Genomic DNA, 10,281 nt, shown 5'->3' with positions numbered 1-10,281 from the left:
TGACATATTATAAGAATGTCTAATCTGTAATTTGATGCCTTTTGGAGATTTTTCCATCTTTCCTTGGCTTCTTTATGCACATTAATACAAATTTTTACCGGGGGGTGCCCAAACTTTTGATCCCCACTGTACATAAATAACAAAATTAATGTACAACATTATATTATATGACATTACATTTGTAATATAAACTTTATCTTATTAGAACTGGTATGGACCCAACACCCTATACTGATGAACTGTCCGAGACAGTCCAAAGGCCCGGGACAGCCTCTGGTGCTGGGACACCACACCCCATTATCTGGGCCACTAAAAAGATTGCTTCAGGGAGTATCACACTTCCAGGAAGCACTATGTTTCTAAACCTCTTACCCCATTTTAATTTCGCTTAATTTGACCCCAATGTACCAGTCCAAAGTACATTCCAAATTTTAAACCCATCAACCACAAAATTGTCCTAAAAACACTTTCACAAAATAACCCTGATAAGACCTCTTGGGGTATTTTTTTCCAAAAATGGGTCATAGGTCACTGAGTCACTAGCATTGTTGGTTTGCATGCTGCCTCAAATGCGCAGCGCTCTCTCCCCACCTGAGCATGTGTGCATTTGAGGTAACAGAATAGGGACGGCCACACACATCACATTCCCAGAATGATGATTCAGAGCATAGGGTTTTGGGGCGGGCATCATTTTTACTTTTGGCTAAACTCTGGGCATAACAGTAGTAAAATTGCAATTTAAATTTTCCCTAAACTACACTTCATCCATTCCTGGAAAATAAATTTAGGGAACACCCATCTATTCCAAATGTCCACTTCACCCCTATACACCTTTCCCAGGGGGGGTACTTTCTGTAATGGTGTCACATGTGAGTGTTCCTTTCTTTTATTTTCCGCTAAATGTATGTAACCGTCAGCTACTGATTTGCCATAGGCCTCAAATGTGAACATTGCTCCATGACTCTTGAGCCCTGTTATGTGCACGCACAACATTTTATTTCCATTCTCTTCTTACCCCCTGTGCAAAGGAAAAATTTGGGGTAACACCAGCATTTTTGTGAAATTTTTTTTTTTCATTTTACGGCCCACTGTTCCAAACACCTTTGAGGTGTAAATACTCACTGTACCCCTTGTTATGTTTCTTGATGGGTGTAGTTTCCAAAATTATAGCAAATATAGCAATTGTCCTGCTGTTGTGGCTCCATGGTAGCTCTGTAAACACACATGGACCCCGACTTTAATTCCGGCAAAAATCTCTCTCCAAAAGCCGAATGGCGCTCCTGCTCTTCTAAGACCTGGTGTGCAGAGCACTTTACATACAAATATGAGGTATGTCCTTACTCCGAAAAAATGTATTTCCAAATTTTGGGGGGCATTGTTAAAATGAAAAAATAGGGGTAACCCCAGCATTTTAGTGAAAAAAATTTTTTTTTTTCCTTTTCATATCCTACTTTAATGAACATTTATCAAACACATGAGGCTTTAAGGCTCACTGCACTTTTTGTTACATTCCTTGATGGGTGTAGTTTCCAAAATACTGTGCAATGTAGTTATTTTTTTTTTTTTTTTTGCTGTTCTGGCACATGGGTCTTCCTAAATGTGACATGCCCCCCAAAAACCATTTCAGAAAAATTTGCTTTCCAAAAGCCAAATGTGGCTCCTTCTCTTCTGAGCATTGTAGTGCAGTAGAGCAATTTACATCCACATATGGGGTATTTCCATAGTCATAAGAAATGGTGTTCCAATTTTCGAGGGCATTTTCTCCTATTACCACTTATAAAAATAAAAATTTGGGTAAAATGCAGCATTTTAGTAAAAAAAAAAAAAATCACACCCCACTTTAACAAAAAGTCGTCAAACACCTGTGGGGTGTTAAGGCTCACTGTATCCCTTGTTATATATGAGGTATTTCCTTACTCGAGAGAAATTGGGTTACAAATTTTGAGAGGCTTTTCTCATTTTACCCCTTGTGAAAAAAACAAAAAACAAAAAACGGTTCTGCAAGGACATGCAAGTATAAAAAAATTAAGATGTTTTTTTATTTTCTCCTCCACTTTGCTGCTATTCCTGTGAAACACCTAAAGGGTTAACAAACTTTCTGAATGTCATTTTGAATACTTTGAAGGGTGCACTTTCTATAATGGGGTTATTTATGGGGTATTTCTAATAAGAAGACCCCCTTAAATCTACTCTAAACTGAACTGGTCCCTTTAAATTTTCGTGAAAAATTGGAAAATGCCTGCTAAACTTTGAAGCCTTCTAATATATATATATTGCATATGTGAATCAATATATCATTTATTTGATATGTCCATTTTCCTTACAAGTAGAGAGTTTCAAAGTAAAAAAAATGCTACATTTTCAAATTTTTCATGAAATTTTGGCATTTTTCACCAAGAAATTATGCAAGTATTGACAAAAATTTTCCACTAACATAAAGTAGAATATGACACACACAAAAAAAAAACTCAGAATCAAATTCCTAAGTAAAAGCATCCCAGAGATATTATTGCTTAGAGGTCAGATTTGCAAAAAATGCTCTGGTCCTTAAGGCAAAATGGGCTACGTCCTTAAAGGGGTTGTGCGCTGCCCTGCATTTCGGAGCTCCGAAGTTCATTACTCCGAACGCTGTGTACGGGCTTCCATGTTCGCGGCCGCCCCCCTCTTGACGTCACACCTGCCCCCTCAACGAAAGTCTATGGAAGGAGGCGCGACCACTGTGTAATGAACTTCCAGATGCTGTGAGCGGAGCTCCGAAAGGCAGGGCAGCGCACAAGCCCTTTAAGGGGTTAATATATCTGACATCCACATGCAACAGCTGGGATTGGAGATAACGCCAATGTCTATGGAAAAGTGAGTAGAGTTATGGTTCTTGAAAGATTAGAACAAAAAAATGAAAGCAGCATTGCTAAAAACTACTGGTAATATTAAATATAAAGATATAGGCCCAAATTTATCAAAAAATGTCTATGGTAGAGCTATTTTCCCACATTTATTTGGGTGGTGGGTTTGACTAGCGTGCATCTTATTTATCAAGAAGGTGCAGCAGGATGAAGAATTTTGCGCAGCTCTGCTGTGGAGGGAAAAGCTCTACCAGATACACTTTATCTAGACACTTGTGAGGGAGGGAAATAGACACTTTCCCGGGTCCTGAATTTGGCAGGTTAGGTGTTTTTACTTACTTTAACAGAGCTGCCGGGACATTTTTACTTGCATTTCAGACGCTTCAATCAAATTTGATTGCGGTGTCTAAGGAGTTAAAGCCGGGCATCACAGTGATCGGTAATGTGTGGCATTAGAGATGGGTCCTGGGGGCAGATAGCCACCAGGACCACCCAGCTATGACCCGCGCTCGGCTCCTGAACGCATGTCATAGAAGGAGAGTGGGACGCTGTTGTCCACAAGGGGTTAAAGGTTGAATTGCGGAAGATTGAAGTGATTCCCACGCCTACTGGTAGGTGGTGTAACTTTGCGCCTAAAAAAGTACCTTTGCACTCAAAATAGCGACTTTTGACAAAAGTCGCAAATGATAAATACGTGACCACTGCAAGGTCAAAAAAAAAAGTTCAACGTGTAGGCATAAAGTGCGAAACTCTCTATATCAAAAGACGCATAAAAGGCGCTAAATATGCTGCTTACGCCTGAACTGCGCCTAAACATAGACAAAAAAATGCTCTAAAAGCAATGATAAATCTCCCCATAATATAAGACATAATTATATATTGGGGACTATTTACAGTTGTGCTCGGGCCGTCTATATTCCATAGCACAGGGGTAGGTATCGTCCTTTATCATGTTCTAATACATGGAGGCTGGAAATATCCCGGGTCACATAAAGCCACAGAGCAAATATGATGAGGGAAAAGGAGATTAGAAGGGAATGTTATAGAGTCACTTCCCATCATATTCTCCATCCTAATCCTGTGTGTACTACAAGTACCAGGATGATGAGAATGTATCCTCCATCCAGTGCTGACCCCTCATATATGAGACACGTTTTGTTTTCTTCTACATGTTGTGCAAACTGCATCTGATTGTAGAAACTTCTGTATGGATGTTATTGCTCTCTGGTGTCGGCCATAATAGCATCATACATTTCATTCTCCTGTCCCCAAATATTTTATCAGATACAGAACTACAGTAAGGGGAGACATGTTATCAATATCAATAAAGGGGACAGAGATCTAATGAAGATTTACTGAATTCATAAAAACTCCAAACACATCTTAATCTTACTACAAATATAAATAAAAATTACTTTTTTTGAATAAATTCCCATCACACAGCGCTCCAACCTGTAACCCCTACACTCCAATTCATTAACCATTTGGTATTTTTGAGATATCCAGTATATGTATTATATTGAATATATGTCATTTGATCGGCTATAGGGCTTCATCTAATGGCCTATGACATCACACATGTGACATCACGGAATGTCTCCTATGTTCACCCACCGGCATGAAACTTCTCTCAGATCTGTGGAGTTGAGCAGTAAGTCCAGTTGTCTTTATCTCCTGTTCCTTATTATTTCTGATCTTCTACCTACTGGATATGTTTTCCCGTCCTATGACAAGCCCTCTGTACTCTCTCGCCATTCTGATCTCCTCCATATCTGACCAGTGATAATAATATGATATAGAGAAGATCTTACCAGAAAGTCCATAATCATGTTTTCTGTTTTATTTTTATTTCAAGGATTTTTCCGAGCTTTGGAAAGAGAAATTCGCAAGAAAAAATGGCAAATTACGTAAGTCACAAATTGGGGGATTAGAGCAAATATATATATATACTAAATGGTGGTTACAGAAGTGTTTAAGGGGTTAGCTGACTACATTTCCCATGAGTCTTCAGCTTTCCTGCCCCCCCCCCCCAACTGCCTCCAGATAAACCGTCAGATAAACGTCATCTTCTCATATGTTACTTCTTCTCCTGTCGTCCTGATACATCTGTAAATCCTGCACATTCCCTGGTACCATGACCCCGTCCTCTACTAGAGACCTGCAGGGCTCAGTCATGGGACCTGTCCATATAGAATTATAGAGTTATTTACATATGGATTTGTGCCTGTGTATATACATGCATACTGTAGTCTTATTTTAATGACTGTTTTTTATTTTAAATTTTACAACACTTTCAGCTCTGCTACATCTGCTTCATATACATGCACCTATGAGACATTCCTTTTGGTACTTGGTATATACTATAACCCCAGCCCACTATTAGAGGTATGGGTACATCCTGTCAGCCAACACGTTCCCGCAACAGGATGTACCCATACCTCCTGCATATTTCCTGCACTGATGGAGGAAGTGCAGGGGATTGGCGGCAGGACCTGCTGTCAATCACAGCCATGATCCTGCCTCAGCTGCTGAGACTGAGATTGCGTCATTCATGGCAGTATTAATCCTTTAGATGCCTTGGTAAGTACTGAACACAGTATCTATAGGATTGAAAGGGGTGAGGTAATCATGGCAACCATGCGGTTGTGGTGTCCCCATGGTTGTCATGGTAACAAGAAGCCAGCTGATGGCCTCCTCTCTCCCGAGCACGGAAGCCTGTGAAGTCCAGCCATAGACTTATTGGTATTAAAGGAAACTCTCAGTGTAATACTTATGGTTATACTATGATGGAGTACAGATGTACTGCAGTATAGTATAATAGATAAAAAGTATAAAAATAAAATGTCTTAAATAAATAAAGTGTGAAAAAAATAAAATAAATGTCACTTTCCCCATAAAGTCCTGTATTATCATCCAAAAGAAAAAAGAACAAGACACAGATATTACCGTGTTCATAATGGCTAGTACTATAAAATCATAATGTTATTTTTTTCACAATATTTTGGAGTTTTTCACAGAAAACTGCATGTTTCAACAAATATTTTTACCAGTAATAGAAAGTACAATATATCATTAAAAAAAAAATAATTCACATCAGATTTGAGAAATGAGGCCCAGTCATTAGCGTAAAAACAGGCGGCGGCCTTAAACCCTTAAGAACATGGCCCATTTTGGCCTTAAGGATGCAGGCTGTTTTATTTTTGCATTTTTTTTCTCCTCACCTTCTAAGAGCCATATTTCTTTATTTTCCCATCCACAGACCCAGATGGGGGTTGTTTTTTGCGTAACAATTTACTTTGCCCTAAAATATATGGCGCAACAAAAAAATATTATTTTGTGGGAAAATTAAACAGAATACCGCATTTTGCTACTTTTGAAGGATTTCGTATGAGGGCTGTATGAGGGCAAATGTTTTTTTTGCCGTTATCTGTAGTTTTTATTGCTTCCACTTTTGCATTTATGTGACTTCTTGATCACTTTTTAATTCATTTTTCTGGGATGTGATGTGACCAAAAAGCAGTAATTTTGGACTTTGTTTTTATTTTATCCCCAATCCAGTCTTCTCTATCCCCACATCCAAACCCCTTTCTCCCCTGCTCCATTCCACTCTATTCCCCATCCAGACTCCTCTATCCCCACCTCTAGACGTCTCTACCCCCCATCCAGCCTTCTCTATTCTTCATCCATACCTCTATATCCCCCATCCAGTCTTCTCTATCCCCCTTCCAGACCTCTCTTTCCCACTCAATACCTATCAGGATCCCTCTATACCCCTCTATCCCTTCCTCCAGACTCCTCTATCCCCCCAGACCTCTCTACCCCATCTATTCTTCTTTATCACCCATCCAGACCCCACTATACCTACCTCCAGACACCTCTGTCCCCCATCCAGACCCCTCTATCCCCCATCCAGACCCATATATTCCCCTCTATCCACCCTCCAGACCTCTCTATTCCCTCTCCAGACTGCTATACCCCCTCCAAACCTTTCTATCCCTCATTCAGTCTTCTCTATTACCCTCCACATGTCTCTCTCTCCCTTCAAGACTCCTCTCTCCCCCATCTTGATTCCTCTGTCCCCATCCAGGCCCCTCTCTCCTTCTTCTTCCCCTTCTATACTATATTCGGACTCCTCTACTCTCCCTACCAGACCTCTTTATGCCCATCCAGTCTTATTTATTCCCCCTCTAGACCTCTCTATGCCCCATCCAGACTCCTCTAACAACATCCAGACTCCTATGTCCCCTCTCCAGACCCTTCTACCCCCATCCAGACCCCTCTATCCCTTCCTCCAGACACCTCTGTCCCCCATCCAGACCCCTCAATCCCCCATCAAGACCCCTCTGTTCCTTCCTCTATCCCCTATCCAGACTCCTCTATCCTTCCCAGACCAGAAGAATAGATGGGGTTCTACTCTTCTCTATCACTCATCCAGACCCCTCTATCCCTTCCTCCAGACACCTATGTCCCCTATCCAGAACCCTCTATATCCTCATCCAGACTCCTCTATCTCCCCAGACCTCTCTACCTCCCATCTATTCTTCTCTGTCCCCCATCCAGACCCCTCTATCCCCCCCTATACCCCCATGCAGACCTCTATCCCCCATCTAGACTCCTCTATTCCCCAAAACCTCTAGGTGATAGAGAAGAATAGATGGGGGTTTTTTATTCTTCTCCATCACCCATCCAGGCTGGCTGCTTGCCTTTGAATGAATATGTGTTTGTTTTGTGACAGTTGTTTGCACCAATTTATTTTATTTTGTGCCACAATTTTTCATATGACGTCTAAGTGGATGTGAGGTCTGACTATCTGCAAACACATCACTTGGGTATACTAAGAATGACTTGGATTCCAGATGAGTGGAAACTGTGATGCTATTAACTCCAGCCAAAATGAACTTATCTTCTATCCACAGGATAGGGAATAAGTAGCTGATTGCAGATAATCCGACCACTGGGACCCGCACAATCTCCTCAACGGTAGAGGAATGCGTGCGGTAGACGGCACATGTTCCATCCATTTCTATGGAACTCCAATGATGCTGTACTTGGGTCTCTTCTGTGCTCCCACAGAAATGAATGAAGCTTCCACCGCATTCACTTCTCACTGAGAACTGGGGCCCGTCCAGACCTCTAGGTGATAGAGAAGAATAGATGGGGGTTCTACTCTTCTATATCCCCCATCCAGACCTTTTCCTCCCCACTCTATACGCCATCCAGTCTTCTCTATCCCCCTTCACACCTCTCTATCTCCCTTCCAGACTCTTCTATCCCCCATCTTGACCCCTCTATACTATGGCCAGACTCCTCTGCACTCCCTACCAGACCTCTTTATTCCCATCCAGTCATATTTATTCCCCCTCCAGACCTCTCTATGCCTCATCTGAACTCCTATAATCCCTCTCCAGACCCCTCTACCCCACCTCCAGACCACTTTATCCCCCATTCAGTCTTCTCTAGTCCTTCTCTAGACCCCTCATCCTCCCCTCCAGACCCTCTATTTCCTATCTGCCTCTGGTCAGGAAGGAAACTAAAAGAGGAATACTGCTGTTACATGCGTGTATTTTCTGAAGGGGGGATCCGCTACTTGAAGCAACAGGCCCCCTTTTTGTCCTAGGCTCTCAGCAGTATGGGCCAGAGAGGCATTATGGGTGTCAGTCAAATCTCATAATGCAAAACGTCACTGACAATGCAGGCACAGACGCAGCTGCAGTCATGTGACATTCTGGACTGTATAGGAATAGGTGCATCAATTTCAATGCCCCCTATTAGTAAATTACATTGCTTCATTCATTCTATTTATATAATCATACATTGCTAACACACTAAACTGTAGAACAACAAAGAAGCCGAATTGAATATAACATTTCTTGTTAATTTTTTAGGGTCTCAAGTCCTGGACCAGCATCCAGAATTTGGATGAAGATGAGGTAAGGGCTTGTTCACACTTTCAGAATATATTTGTATCCAATAAATCCGAGCAATCTCTTTGTATTTATACATAAAAACTAGTGAGAAAACAATGACTGCATTTTTATTCAGGTGTTTTCCATTGGTCTTTATATCTTCTGGCTGATTTGTCGCCTTTGAATGAATAGGTGTTTGTTTTGTGACAGTTTTTTGCACCAATTTATTTTGTGCCACAATTTTTCATATGACGTCTAAATGGATGTGAGGTCTGACTATCTGCACACACATCACTTGGGTATACTTAGAATGACTTGGATTCCAGAATTAGTGGAAACTGTGACACTATTAAAGGAGAACTCCTGCCAAAATTAACTTATCCCGTATCCACAGGATAGGGAAGAAGTAGCTGATCGGAGGGAGTCCGACTTCTGGGACCCTCCGCAATCTCCTGAATGGGGCCCCGGCTCTCAGTGAGGAGTGCGTGTGGTAGACGGCACATGCTCCATTCATTTCTATGGAACTCCAATGATGCTGTACTTGGGTCTCTTTGGTGCTCCCATAGAAATGAATGAAGCTTCTTGGGCTTTTGGCCAAGATCAAGTGTAGTATCTGTTCTTATCAGTTTGAGCTGATGAACTGGTTTTGGATGGGTCTGAGGAATCAGCTCGATGGCTGCTCCAATGGGACCTGTTTCCTCCGGGTCTCGCCATGAGGCTGAGCGGGTCTAGAACTGAGGTACTTTAGTGTCTCGGGGAGTGGTGATCCTGAGGTGCCAAAGCTCACTGAGTGGAAACATGGGCACCATGATCTCTTCACCTTGTGGCACTCACCTCTTGATTCCCGACTTTCTGGCTGGGATCAGGTACATTTTTATAGATCCGGTCGGATGTCCGGGCAATATATCTGAACACATTCACTTATTTATTTCTTTTTGTTACTGTGTCACTTTTTGCGTGTTGTGTGTTCACAGGATTGTTAGGATGCGGTAGCCCTTCTGGGTGTCCCTCCTAGCGGTATAGGGGAGGTGAGTTTGGCCATCAGGTTCCCCACCTCCCTGCAAAAAACCCCGGGTACTCCTGCATGGGCAGGGTACCGACCGTACCCTGCCCATGCTCTGCAGGCAGATACCTTGGCGAAGGGGGATGCCTGGGAGAATTTGTGGTCCCTTAGTAGCTTCGGCAAAAAGGGGCATCGAACCTGGAACCTTGCAGGTACCTTTTGGTCCGGAGGCGAAGGGTAAGGTTTGTTGGGGGGCCTCTCTCCTGTTGGTATTCCAGAATTAGTGGAAACTCTGATGCTATTAAAGGAGAACTCCAGCCAAAATTAACTTATCCTCTACCAACAGAATAAGGTAGCTGATCGCAGGGAGTCCACCCACTGGGACCTTCCGCAATCTCCTGAATGGGGCCCCCTGCTCCATTCAGCACATGCTCCATTCATTTCTATGGAACTCCAATGATTCTGTACTTGGGTCTCTTCGGGGCTCCATACATACGCCTCACTGAGAGCTGGGGCCCCGTGGTCGGAC

General features: G+C 42.3%; 1 pseudogene; it reads left to right on the top strand.

The window, feature by feature from the left end:
* Nucleotides 1–9,323: 9,323 nt before the first annotated feature.
* Nucleotides 9,324–9,445, top strand: LOC130330289 (U2 spliceosomal RNA; annotated as a pseudogene).
* The last annotated feature ends 836 nt before the right edge of the window (nucleotides 9,446–10,281 follow it).

The sequence above is a fragment of the Hyla sarda genome, unplaced genomic scaffold, assembly GCF_029499605.1.
Source record: "Hyla sarda isolate aHylSar1 unplaced genomic scaffold, aHylSar1.hap1 scaffold_3314, whole genome shotgun sequence".
NCBI lineage: Eukaryota > Metazoa > Chordata > Amphibia > Anura > Hylidae > Hyla > Hyla sarda.
The sequence above is the reverse complement of the archived record's forward strand: the minus strand, read 5'-3'. Positions and strand labels throughout refer to the sequence as shown.